This window comes from Pteropus alecto, unplaced genomic scaffold (assembly GCF_000325575.1).
Source record: "Pteropus alecto unplaced genomic scaffold, ASM32557v1 scaffold195, whole genome shotgun sequence".
NCBI classification, from domain to species: domain Eukaryota; kingdom Metazoa; phylum Chordata; class Mammalia; order Chiroptera; family Pteropodidae; genus Pteropus; species Pteropus alecto.
The window spans coordinates 9985407-9999347 of record NW_006438073.1 but is presented as its reverse complement, the minus strand read 5'-3'; the positions used below and the strand labels follow the sequence as shown (position 1 = coordinate 9999347).

The following is a 13941-nucleotide window of genomic DNA, read 5'->3' as shown; positions in this document are numbered from 1 at the left end:
CAGACAAAACAGGACTCTGAGCTCCCGCCCCTTTCTCCACGGGTGTGGGGTGACCCCCGCAAGGCCCCAGGTCGCTAACTGGCCGGTAGAGAAAGCGCCCATCGGAGCAGGTGACCCTGCAAAGCCCACGTCAGTGCAGGACGAGGGGGTCTCTGCCTAGAGCCTTAACCCTCACGGCCAGGAGAAACGGCGCCCAGACCCTTGCAGACTACGCCCTGGAACGTCGCCCCCACGTCCCGTCCGAGCACCAGTGTCTGGCGGGGCGTGAGGGCGCTGTCCCTGGCGAGCACGCAACGTCGCCAGACAGGCTCGGTCTGGGAAGAAGCCTCTCGGTGGAAACAGCACGGAAGTCTTCTGTCCTCGGGGCGCTGGGACCTCTGAAAGCCACCAAGAGCGCGCCCGCCCCGGGCCACTGGCCTCCTTCTCAGGAAGCAGGATGGAGGGGGGCGCGCGCCACATTTGCAAGCAGAAAGGGCCGCACGGGTCCCCGAGGTGGGTCTCTGAGTCTGCACGGCTCGAAGCAGACCAACGCGCGCGTCTGCGGCAGCTCCACGCTCCTGTCCCAGCGCCTTCAGTCACAAGGGCCGACGATGGCGAGGTGTGGCCGCGGGTGCCGTCCAGTCCTGTCCTGCGAACTCGGGCACACTCAGCTCCGAAGCTGCTGCCGCTGCCCGCTGTACGGGCGCGGACACGAGGCGCAGCGACGGCCCTCACGCACGCACGCAAGCCCCCGGCCCGGGCCGTGTGCGGAGGACTGTGGCCGGCCTCGCCACTCCAGTGGGCTCACGTGTGGGAAAGGAAGGCACAGGCCACGCGTCCCAAACCCAGGGCCGATGCTGCTTCGTTTTCTTAGGACCTCAACCTGGAAAAGGACCAACTTGGTGGGGTTGGCTGTGACCACGGCGGGCCCTCCGGAGGCCAAGCTCCCGGTCCTGGGCGCAGCTCCCAGGACATGCGGTGGCCGGGGTCCTTCACGGTGCCAGGCCTGTCGCCTGCGGTCCTCACTGAGCTGCGGGAGTTTGGACTGTCATTGCCCCGCTGGTCAGCTGAGGAAGCTGAAGCCACGAGCTGACAGGTCGACCTGGACCCAGGCACGCAGGCCGGGCTGTGCGTGGGCCTGGGGTGACCAGCCGCCTCAGGTTTGTGTGTTGCCAACAGACGCAGATGCACTGGCCTCGCACCGGGCTGTGGGACAGCGGCGACATCAGGGACGTGACGATCCCCCACGGGACCTGGAGACGGGCACGCTGCCCCGCGCACGGAGTGATCACAGGCCAGCGGCGGCCTAACCGCAGGCGTGGCTGGAGCTGCAGGAGTGACAGGGAGCCCCCGCCCCGATGCCGAAGCCGGCGCAGACGGCTCCGCGTGCTTCGCGTTCCCTGCCCCCTCCGCAGACACCCCAACCTCGGCAGGAGCGCTCGTCCACCTCCCAGGGACGCAAAGGGACGCGTCCGGTGTTCTGCGCCCCGGAGGCTGGTGGCGGAACCCCGTCCTGTTTGAAGGAGGCTCTGCGGCCACTGCCTTGACGTGACACACACAGAGCATGTTCCCAGCGGGATGGCGACAGACACGCCGGACGGGACTTAGAAGAAGAGAGTCATTGAGGAGGGGAAGGCGACGGTGGAAGACGCGCCGGACTCGCAAGTCCGATGCTCGTTCTGTGACCTGACAGCTGCACTAAAGCTTAAGTCACAGAATTACTGTTTCTAGAAGCAGAAACAGCAGCTCGGTGGGGAGCCCGCCTGGCCACACGAGCCTGGCGGCCGGCGGGGCCTTCTGGGAGGGTCGGCGGGCCGCCCGGGCACCCGGCACTTCCCACAGGCCTCGGCACGCTCCCGCCACACCGGAGTGTCCTAACCCTCAAAGCCCCGCTCCCGACAAGGGGAGAGAGCGCAACACCCCGCGGGAGAGCTCAAGCTGCACAGATTCGAAACGTTCGCCTCGTGCAGATCCGCAGAGCACAGGAAACAGCGAGCCTGGCACGAGGGCGCCGAATGAGCGCGCGCCCGCACACGCACGCGACACGCAGGCGTCCGCTGCCGGCTGTCCGGAGCCAGCGGACCATGGGCTGGGCCACCTCCACAGAGTCCGGGGGCCAGAACCCCAGGCTCAGCAGAGATGCCACCTGCTTCCTGACACGCGGTGCCACGTGTGGACCGCCGGGCCACCACAGACCACGCCCCGGCCACACGGGGGCCTCGGGAGCAACCCCTCTGTGACTTTGCTCCTTCCCGAATGTCCTCACACTCACTCTCCGTGGATTCCCCCCATCTAAGGGGATCCCTCAGCCCGGAACTCAGAGTCTGAGCTGCACAGGGCACGTGTCACCTTCACATAGCAGGGCCCTGCTGGGTCATGTCTCATCCTCCTCCCTGCTGCTCCGGCCCCTGTTCCACGGGGCCAGATTGTCCTGCTGAGACTTATTAGAAGTTCAAGCGCCTGGACCCCACCTGCAAGAGGCGGATCAGCAGGTGACGCCCGGGAGCCCGCGCTGTCCCTGCAGCGGGAGAGCACGCTGTGACCGGCGCTGACAGCTCTGTCAGGCCCCTCTGGTTGTTCCGAGGTGACCACGGCCAAGAACTCAGGTCATCGGGACAGCTTCCGGCACAGCGTCCGGCCTCTTGCTTCTTTGCTTCGAAGATCTTTCTAGTCACAGTTAATTCCATCCCTAGTCACCTGCTCACCTCATGGCCAACGTCCAAACACTATTAAGCCTTAACACTGCCACACGAACACAGCCAGAGAGCATTCGACAAAGGAGCAAATGCAAGTCGATGGAGCAAAAAGTCTTTTCAACACACGGTCCTGGAAAAACGGGGCATCCGCATGCAAAAAAAGAAGAAAGGAAAGAAAAAGAGAAAAAAAGAATCTGGACACAGACCTTACACTTGTCACAAAAATGAACTCAAAATGAGTCACAACCCTAAATGTAAAATGCAGAAATGTAGCACATTGACAATGTATATTCCAAGACAGACACTGTTCATAGCATGAAAACACGTGCCCCAGAGACGAAATGCTTGGAAAGCACATAAGAGACTCGTGTCCAAACTATACAAAGAGCACTTAAAGCTCAACAATAAGAAAACAACTCGATGAAAAAAAAAAAAAAACAGGCAAAAGATCTGAATAGACACCTCACCTAAGAAGATACACCGATGTCAAATAAGCGTATGAAAAGATACTCGATCTCATATGTCACTAGGGGACTGCAAATTAGAACAATAATGAGATGCCACTACACACCTCAGAGGATGCTAAAATCCAGAAACTGACGGCACCAAATGCTGACGAGGACGTGGAGTCACAGGAACTGTCACTCGGTGCTGATGGGGACACGAAATGGTGCGGCCACCTTGGAAGACAGTTTGGTGGTTTCTTACAAAACTAAACATGCTCTCACCCCGTGATTCGGCAATGGCGCTCCTCGATATTTAACCAGATTAGCTTAAAACGTATTTCCACACCAAAAGCTGCACACAGATATTTATAGCAGCTTTATTCATCACTGCCAAAAATTGTGAGCAATCAAGACGTCCTTCAAGAGGTGATGGATAAACAAATAAACAGACTGTGGTGCATTTGGACAATGGACCGTTAGTCAGCAAGCGAGACAAACAGGCTACGGAATCATGAGAAGACATGAGGACAGTTACATGCATGTCACTAAGCAAGAGGCCAGCCCGAAATGTCTACACACTGCATTATTCCAACTATATACTCTTTGGAAAGGGCGAAATATGGAGACAGTGAAGAGGGCAGTGGCCGCCAAGAGCTGGAGGCAGGCGGGGATGAACAGGCAGGGCACGAGGATCTGCGGGGCAGAGAAATACCCGTGTGAATCTATAACGGCGGGTACACGTCATTATGCATTTGTCAAAAGCTACAGAACACGCGACGCAAATAATAAAGCCTACTGTAAGCTATGAAATCGAGTTAACAATAATAGGTCAATATCGGTCTACCGATCACAAAGAAAATATAACACACTAATCAAGATGCTAGAGGAGAAATTGGGGGGGCTGCTGAGGGGCCGTGTGGAAACTGCTTTCTGCACTTTTTTTCGTGAAGCCAAAACTGCTGTAAAACAATAAAGCATATTGAATATACAATAAAATAAATAAATAAAATACCGATCACATCTGAAAAGAGACGTCAGCGTCACGTTCTAACCGTGGAAAAGACCCCCGCATCTTCCGTGCGACTACCCGCTTGTGCTCACACGGTTGGTCTCTGACCCAACCGAGACCTTCGGTCCCTTAAATCATTCTGGTTTCTGTCATTTTATTTGCTCAAAACTCTAAATCTTCACTTATGTCACGTCTAAAAATGTCCGAAAAGGTTACAAAGTACTGTAGGAAACTCAGGCATTCGTATTGGTCCAGCCTCTACCTGACCACAGCTTCACAGATTATAAAAACTACGAAGAAGACATGGAAGGCATTAGTTTTTTAAAGACAGAGACAAGACGAGGAAAAAAGAGAAATATCTTAATTTATTAACATCTGCTTCAACTCATAATTCTACTTCATAGACAATTCGGTTGTAACATAGTATTTCAAACATCGAAGCAATGGCTTCAAACAGTTCAGCAAACACAAAAACACATAATGTTTGAAAAATGCTTAAAATTAAACAAAAAAAAAATCTCGAGCTAATAAAAACTCTCTTCCCAACCAAGCATTTAAAAGAATCTTTTCCAATTTTTTAGTTTTAAAAACTGACTTCTAAAATGAAGAAAAGTATTGTTTTTTCCTGATGCAGAGTCACACCAAAACAGAAAAACACACTTATTTCCAACTTTCCAAACAAAAGAGAAAACATGCCCTTTAGTTGAGAGTAATCTTGGAAAATTTATTTCTCAAGTTAAGTTTGAAAGTCACGAGCAACAGAAACACGGGGCTGGAGAGAGTGCTCCTTTTCGTCTTTGGTCAAGAATCAATTGTAAATAAAGACACCGAGCTCCCCTATTGAGAGCACGTTGTCCACCCTTCTCCACAGCATCTTCCCAGCGATTCACCTTCCAGTACGACCGAGCACACACTTAAGATTTTGTAAAATCTAACTCTCCGTTAAAGTGTTGAGTGTTAATGGTAAAGGCTGAAAATTCCTTGGATGCTTTTTAGCTTAGCTAAAAATTTCAGTTCTTTTCAGATAAGATAAGCGGAAAGAGTTCATCCCCACCAAACCAGTATGATGAGAAATGTTAAAGGGACTTCTGTGAAAAAAGGGGGAGAAAAGATCGAAAGTATGAATAATAAAATGGCAGTAACTACACTTCTCTCAACAATTAGTTTAAATGTAAGTGGATTAAATGCTCCAATCAAAAGATGTAGGTACTTGAACAGATAAGGAAACAAGCCCCTTACATCGGCTGCGAGAGATCCACTTCAGATCGAAAGACACACACGGACTGAGAGTAAAGAAATGAAAAAAGATATTTCATGCAAATGGAAACAAACAAACAAAAAGCTGGGGGGAGCGATACTTATATCAGACAAAACGGACTTCGTAAGAAGAGACAAAGAAGGCCATTTCATGATAACAAAGGGATCGACCCAATGACGGGATATAACCCTAGTAAACACTTATGCCCCCTACACAGCAGCACCTACATATACGAACCGGAAAATGAGCATGAACGGAGAGATTGGCAGTGGTATCGTCAAGGGCGGGGGGCGGGATTCCCACCGCACTCACCCCGATGGGCGGATCTCCGGACGGAAAACCGGCGAGGGAACAGGGGTCTTAAATGGCACACTAGAACGGATGGATTTAATTGATATACTTAGAACATTTTGTCCCGAAGCAGAATATACATCATTTTCAAGGACACTTGGAACAAAACAAGTTTCGATAAATTTAAGAAGACTGAAATCATATCAAGCTGCTTCTCTCACTGCAATGCTTGGAAACTAGAATTCAATTACAAGAAAAAAACTGAAAAACACACAAACACGTGGAGGCTAAATAACATAATACCAAACAATGAATGAGTTAACAATGAGACCGAGAAGACACCTTGAGACAAACGAAAATTAAAACACAACCACTCAAAATCTATGGGGCAGAGTGAAAGCAGTCCTAAGGGGGCAATTCATAGCAATACAGGCTCGCCTCAAGAAACAAGAAAATGCCTCAGATAAACATTTAACTTTACACCTAAAGGAACCAGAAAGAGAACAACCAACAAAGCCCCAAGTGAGAAGGAGAAAAGAAAGAATAAAATCAGAGTGGAAATAACATAGAGCCTAAAAAACAATCCAATATCAACAAATACCCAGAGCTAGTTCTTTGAAAAGACAAACGAAATTGATAAACCTTTAATCAGACTCATCAAAAAAGAGAGAGGACCCAAATAAATAAAATCAGAAAGGAAAGAGGAGACTATGGACTCCACAGAAGAAAAAAGAATTATAAGAAAATACTATAAACAATTATATGCCAACAAATTGAATAATCTGGACAAGATGGAGAAATTCCTAGAGAAAATGCTATTTTCCAAGGCTGAATCAAGAAGAAACAGAAAACCTGAACAGACCAAATACTACTAACAAATTTGAATGAGTAATCAAAAAACTCCCGACAAAGTCCTGGACCGAATGGCTTCACAGGTGAATTTTACCAAACATGCAAAGAATTAACACCTGTCCTTCTCAAACTATTCCAAAACATTCAAGAGAGAGAAGGCTCCCGAGCTCACTTTACGAGGCCACCTTGACCCTGAGTTTACAACCAAACAAGGACATGGCAGAAAAAGAAAATTATGGACCAGTATCACTGATAAACATAGATGTGAACCCCTCGACAGAATATTAGCAAACCAAATTCAGCAGTTTGCTAATAATTAAAAAACTCAAACACCATGCTCACGAGGGATTTATTCCTGGGATACAAGGTTGGTTCGATAACCACAAATCAATTAACGTAATACACTGCATGAACAAAATAAAGGAAAAAAATCATATGATCATATCAATAGCTGCAGAAAAAGCATTTGACAAAACACGGCATCCCTTTATGATAAAAGCTTCCGCAAAGTGGGAATAGAGGAAACACAGCTTAACATAATAAAGGCCTCAGCGACAAACCCACTGACATCAAACTCAACAGGGAAAAGCTAAAACTGTTTCCCTGAAGATCAGGGATGAGACAAGAATGTCCACTTTCACCACTTTTATGCAATATAGTATCGAAGTCCCAGCCACAGCGATCAGACAAGAAAAAGAAATAAAAGTCCCCCAAATCAGAGACGAAGAGGTAAAACCGTCATTATTTGCAGTTGACATGATACTTCAGAGACAGAACCCTAAAGATTCCACCAAAATACTGTTAGAAATGATCAATGGATTCAGTAAAGCAGCAGGAACATACCAATGGCTGATTTTATCTCCGTCCTGACCCTTTTTACTGATAGGTTTTGCTTTCATTGCAAAACATCCAAATATAAACCAAACCAAAATAATTCTATTTTACATGTTATGGACTAAAATTCATACGATGAGGCCCCAGCGCCCAACGTGACTGTATCTGGAGACAGGGCTTTCAATGCAGCCTTGTTATTTCACCTTAGGAGGAGGTTAAGGTTAAACGAGGTCATAAGGGGGCTGTCGTCCAACATAACTGGTGTCCCTATAAGAAGAGGGGACCAAACCAGGAAGCTGCACCCACAGACAAAAGGCCGTGGAGAACTCAGAGAGAAGGAGGCCGTCCGCACGCCAGGAGGCGTCCTCACCACAAGCACACTCCGCCGGCCCCTCGGACACGGACTTCCAGCCTCCGGAACTGCGAGAAACGCTGTCCTGTGCTGAAGCCACCACCGGTCCTCGGCCTTTGTCACAACAGCCCTGACCTGACAAACTAATACTCTGGACTAACGTTTGACCTCTGAAGAAAGCCCAGACCCTTCTCTACTGGAGATGAGCCACATGAAGTTTGTAACCAGAGCAGTGCATGTGCCAGTAGGCGGGGCTGCCAGAAATGCAGGACTCCAGGTCGCACACGAATTCCGCACACACGTGCACATGCGCACGCATGCAAGACATGTGTGCAATGTGCAAAGAAAACGTGTGCACATGCATGCACACACGCAACACACATGTGCGCGTGCACACATGTGTGCAATGCGACGCACGTGCACACACAAAATCGTGTGTGCATGAGCACACACACATGCGCATGCACACAGGTACACATGCACACACAATTCACATGCATGCACACATGCACATGTGCAAACACAATGCAACACACATGCACACACAAGCAACACACATGCACACACATGCACATGCAAAAATATGAGTGTGCATGCACAAATGTACGTGTGTGCACGTGCGTGCACATGCACACACGTGTACACACACGCACACACACATGCGCACACACGGACACACACACGTGAGATTCCGGGAAACGTCCTCCTGTTATTTGTGAAGTCTGGCACTGATCTTGGACATGGACATCTGGAAAGTCACTCCGCTGCTGACCAGTGACTGGACCCTGCTGGCTGTGAGGTCAGCCGCCATGCCCATTTCAGAGAAGAGATGCCGAAACAGCGGGGCAGGTGACCTGCTCCGGACCGCCAAGGGAATCCCGGTCGTCTCTGCACCTGTCCACCCTCTGCCCGTCCCGGAGGCCCTGAGTGGCTCTGAGCGGCCGAACCCCGACTCCTGCGGGGAGAAAGGCTGCAGCGGGACTCACAGCCGCTCGGGAGAAGGGGCGGTCATGCCCGCGATCGCCGCATCTGCCGTCTCCCCGCTGGCAGTCGGTGTGCACGGTGTCCCAGAGCACCTTTGCCGCGTACGTAACACGTGTCTCCCCCGTCCCCTCCCTGGCCCAGAGTGCTCCCTCCCACGTAGGCAACGACACGTGGCTCTGTTTGGGGTCTGGAGCGGAGACGCTGCTGCTTCCCTACCTAGTCCTCGCACCTGCGGCCTGTCCACGTGCCCGCAACCTGCCCCTGGCCCATCGTGGCACCTCCCGGGCTGGCCCCGCCCCCGGGCACAGGCCTGGCCACAGAGATGCGCCCGCCTAGGGCCTGCACCCTCACCCACTGTCAACAACAGGGACACCTTCGAGAGAACGAGACCAAAGCAGTCCCACGGCGAGCCCCCCGCTTTGGGCTGGACACACGAACCTGACCTTCAGGACACCGGTGGCAGAGGTGCGACCACAGGGCTCCCCGCACCGTCGTAGTGAGGCAGGAAGCCGATCATGCCGTGCGTCGAGACCCGGCACTCTGCCGCCGACAGCGGGCTTTCTGCGGACCGTAGCCGGGGCTGTGCGAAGGACCTCGATTACTGTCCGACCTCGCTGATTCGATGACAAATCAAAAGCCCTTCTCCGCGGCGAGTCGCAAAGGCCCGCGTGCACACGCGGCTGGCGCTCGGTTCCAGCCAGCGCGGAGGCGGTTTGCCCGTTGCATTATTATCGTGTGTACTTAGGCTGAAATGTTATATCCTGATTATATCATCGTGGTTTGGATGTTGAAATCTCAGAATTAAATATGATTATAATGAAAGCCCCCTTTTACAATTAGGAAAACTGTATAAATTCAGTTATATACATTTTTAGAGAGACTAATGAGTATTTTCAAATAATATGCTTTTATAGTCTACATTTAAAAGGAGCTATTTGATTTATTTTAATATTTTGATCTTTTCCAATGACCAAAACGTCATAACTCAAGAGTCTAGTTGGTACCTTGATGCTTTGGAAATCTTATGTCTGAAAACTAAAATTAAAAATGAGGGAAATAACATTTTAAAACAGAAATAAAGAAAACATAATTTATATTATTTTTCCCTAGGGAATGCAATTTACCATGATTTAAAGCAGAATCAAAGATGATTATCTTCTGGCACTAATTTTAATATGCTCAATAAAACAAAAATTATCAGCCCTGAAGAAAGCAGAGAAGCGTCCCCACCGAGGGCCCCATGAAACCGCGGACCCTCGCGAGCACCCAGGGCGTCTGCTGGGTGGAAAGCAGAGCCGCTCGGATGGTCTGGCAGGAAGAAATATTTTTCTCCCGAGCGGGGGAGGCTTTCAGAGATGACGGAACCGGGCCTCGGTGTATTTCTCAGCTCACAGGCAAAACTTAAAAGGGCAGTAAATGGAAGGGCCGGTCACCGGGCTCATCGGAGCGTGGCTGGGGTGGTCCGCGTGTGTCCCCAGGGAGGCCTCTGAAGGGTGGCCTCCTTGGCCCCGCATCAGATGTCGGCGGAGCCAGGGGCAGAGAGAACGCGGACTCGCTCCACCAGCAACGTCAGACCAGAGGTGAGGACCGCCACGAAGTGCCCACGCCTCGACGGCAGCGTGGTCTGCAAAGCCTCCTTCTCTCCGAAGAGACCCGGAGAGCCTGCGGTGCTGGGCCACGCAGACCAGCCCCCCACCCCCACCCCAGGCTCGACGAGCCCCTTGTCGGCACCCCCTCTTGGCTGGCCAGGGCTGTGACAGCCCGGGGTCGAAGGCGCCGTGCCCTTGGGAGGGGTGACAGCGCAGGTATGCACGTGCGGGGAGGAGAAACCTCAGCTGTTAAACCCACCGACCGTGACGGCCGCGAGGGGTGAGGGCGTCCCGCACGGCAGCGATTGTCACCGGAACGGTACTGCACACGGCACACGGACACCCGCCCCCTCCCCCCGCAGATCATCAAAGCTGACATTCCGGGGGCAGCAGTGGGGATGTCGGCGTGTCCTCGACACAGCGAAGTGACGGTACTCGGCTTCGGCTTCGCCAGAGCAAGCGCACGCAGCGCCCTGACCGCCAGGCGGTGACCGCGGCCGGCCCGTGTCCCACCACACACTCCTCGTGGCGTCACACACTCCGGAACAGAGCGGTGCCCACACTGGGGAGCAAAGCACTTAGCTCAAAAATGGGGGGCCAAGCAGACAGGCAGCCGAGCTCCCTTGGCTCCCTCCTGACCCAGATAAGCAGTCGCCTAAGTACAGACACGTTTCACAGAAGCTTCCTGGTCCCGGCCCCTGTCTCTTGCTCCCTTTAGATTCGATGCAGTGCCAGGTGTCACACTAGATCCTGATTAACTGACGGAGACGGACACAAGTGTTCGGGCATGAATTTAAGATGTCTGTGTATTCAGAGAAAAAAAACACAATGGCGGTGATCTGGTCCTCAGGTTTGATAAAACATCACAGCACCTGAGAATACTGACGGTCATCTGTTTCTCGTTTTTTAATAAAAGATAACGGAGTCCGGAAAAGAATCGCGTAGACATGAATGTGAACACAATTATTTACGAATTATTTTTTAATTAATCCATCCCATCGAATAATCTCTCCACCAGAGTTTTGCAAGGCCGGCCTTTCATTAACGACACTCCCTCTCGTCCTCCAGGAGTCCTCCTCACTGTAAGTCACATTGTCATCGTGATGGCAAGTGGAACCTGTAACGAGGCTGCTCCATGAGCCTCGGTGCCTCCCTGCCCCACAGGCGAGGTCCCCTCTGCTCCCTGAGAAGTGTCAGAGCCTTATACGTTTACTCTATAAAATGTGCTTTTAATTTCTCTAGGGTTGTCAAACCCTGAGTACACTGGGGTTTGTCGTTCGTGAATGGCACTTGCTATTTTGTGGTGATCGAACAGCTGGTTCAACTAACAAAAATTTACGCTCTCCCTTTTAATATTCTGCATTGATTTTACAAGAAGTCGGGCAGAAGTCCAGCAAGCGGTGGCGTGGAACAGGAAATGCGCATCATTTTCTAAACCCACGGAAGAATTTTATGTAAGTAAAAGACGGTGTGTCACAAAACCTCTCATGCGGTCAGGTGTTGTCATCAATTTTATATCTTCTATGCATAGAATAATAAACCGAATAAAATGATCCAAGAAAGTAAAAAAGTAAATCAACATTCAATTATGTTGATGGGAAAAACTGAGTAATGCACCCTTAGGTAAAATGCAATTTCAGGTCTTACCCATTTATTCAATGTACATTGGTTCACATAATGAAAATGATGTTTTTCTCGCTTAGTGAACCAACGGAATATTTATGTTTATATTGAATTTCAATTAATAAAAGTCCAGCGGTCAAACTGTAACGGTACTTAGATTAGCTCCCCTTTCTAGCTATTCGCTATTTTTTTTTTCATTTACTTTGTTTTACGGGAAAAAAAGCAACGATACCATCGAAGTGCCCATGTTGCATACGATGGTAAAACTCTTTAATACACATTTTTACCACCTACTATGTGTAACTTTTCATAGACTAGGAGTGCTTTATTCTCCTTTGCAAGGACAGTCTCCCTTCTAAAAACGACTACTAGCATCTGCTCCGAAACGTATTAGACCACACGTGCACAGTAGGCGCTCATCACGCCGGGCGGACGTATCCTATGTACTTGTAACATAAGCAACGCTATCTATGTTAGTAAACTCGTGGGGAAAACACAGACCTTTCAACTGACGTAAAGCGACATCAGAGGAAAGCGATACATCCTTAGCTCGGCGTCTCCTGTGGAAGCACATGGAGGGCAGTCGGCCTCCCGCATCCGTGGGCTTCGTTCTGAGGTGTCACCCACCGCGGGCCGAAAGCAACCTGAGGCCCCGGGCTGGGAGTCTGCGGCGCGAAGGGCCGGCCGCGTGCGTTGCCCTGTGCCGTGTCACCTAACGGACCTGGGGTTCAGGGGGTTCAGCGGGTCCTGGAAGCGACGCCCTCCAGAGACCGACAGCACTGGCAAACAGGGCGCATTTTTAAAAATACGGAATAGTAAACAAGTCGAAATATTTACGTTTGTTAAACGTGTCTACATCTACCAAATATTATTAGTAAAAGTATCTTTAAAAATAAGACTTAAATACAAATGAAACTCTTCAGACATCGGAATCTTAATGACAACAGTGGTCGTGATGTAAACCCGTGACTGCCATTTCATTGTTAACAAGTTCAATACTATTTTTCTTATCCTAAGATACCTACATCTGACTCTTTCTGACCGTCAGAAAGCCTAGATCTGACTCTTTCTGACCGTCAGAAAACACACGTATCTGGACAACTGGTGTTGAACACAGATGTGATCAGGTCGATTCACGCCCCATGTTTATGAATCAACTCAATGCCCTACTTGCTGGAGCTGATTTAATCAAATTAGAGCGTAGGGTCAATTATGTAACCTGGGATTTCCTGAAACGTTATTGTCGGTGCCGCAAAATACCTAAAGCCTGTGCTCTTTTTATTGGTTAATTATACGTGACAGGTCGGTCACTCGAGGCCAGGAAATCTGGTAACAGCAAGTGACAGCTAAAACACGAACGTTTGTTTTGTGAGTGTATGTGGAGCTTACGGTCAAAACCTAACAGCTTCCTACTGACAAAGTTGCCTTTAGAACAACACACATATCCGGTGACCCTACTCACAATAATTTTATGTTTGTTTCTCAAAATAAGTTGAGGAGTCGCCGTGGTATCTCCTGCAGCAGCTTTCAAAGGCCACCAGTAAATCTGAAACGTACAACGTTTTAACTAATTTCGCAGCACTCATCCATATGACGCACAAACAGGACAAATAAGGTAACTCTGGAGAACACGGTGACGGGACTGAACAAAACTAACTCGGTTTCTAAAGTCCCTAAGAGCAGCATATCTTTAGGCAATAGGCGAACGCACCCGTAACGGCCATTTCTGAGAGATCGCGCATCCTGTGAATCGGGTTTGAATTTCCCTGCCAGGTGTACAGTGCACCTGGTGGTCTGGCCTTCGGACTCTCGCTGTCTCGGCCCAGCAGAGCAGCGTCCAGACCCGGGCCTTGCCCCCCCAGCCCTTTCAGGGTGTGTGAGGGGGTTTGGGGAAGCTCGGACTACTGCTGGCGCCCAGGCCTCCCATAACCCTTTACCTGTTTAAGTCATGGATGTGAAAAATGGCCTTGAAAGGGACACATGGCCGCAGGTGACCAGCCGAGGCTACGGCTACCCCTGTGCGTGGTC

General features: G+C 50.3%; 1 protein-coding gene across 1 annotated transcript in view; it reads right to left on the bottom strand.

Annotated features, from left to right (window-relative positions):
• Positions 1–13941, bottom strand: part of SMOC2 (SPARC related modular calcium binding 2) — a 123294-nt gene that overhangs the window by 36509 nt on the left and 72844 nt on the right. The window lies entirely within an intron of this gene.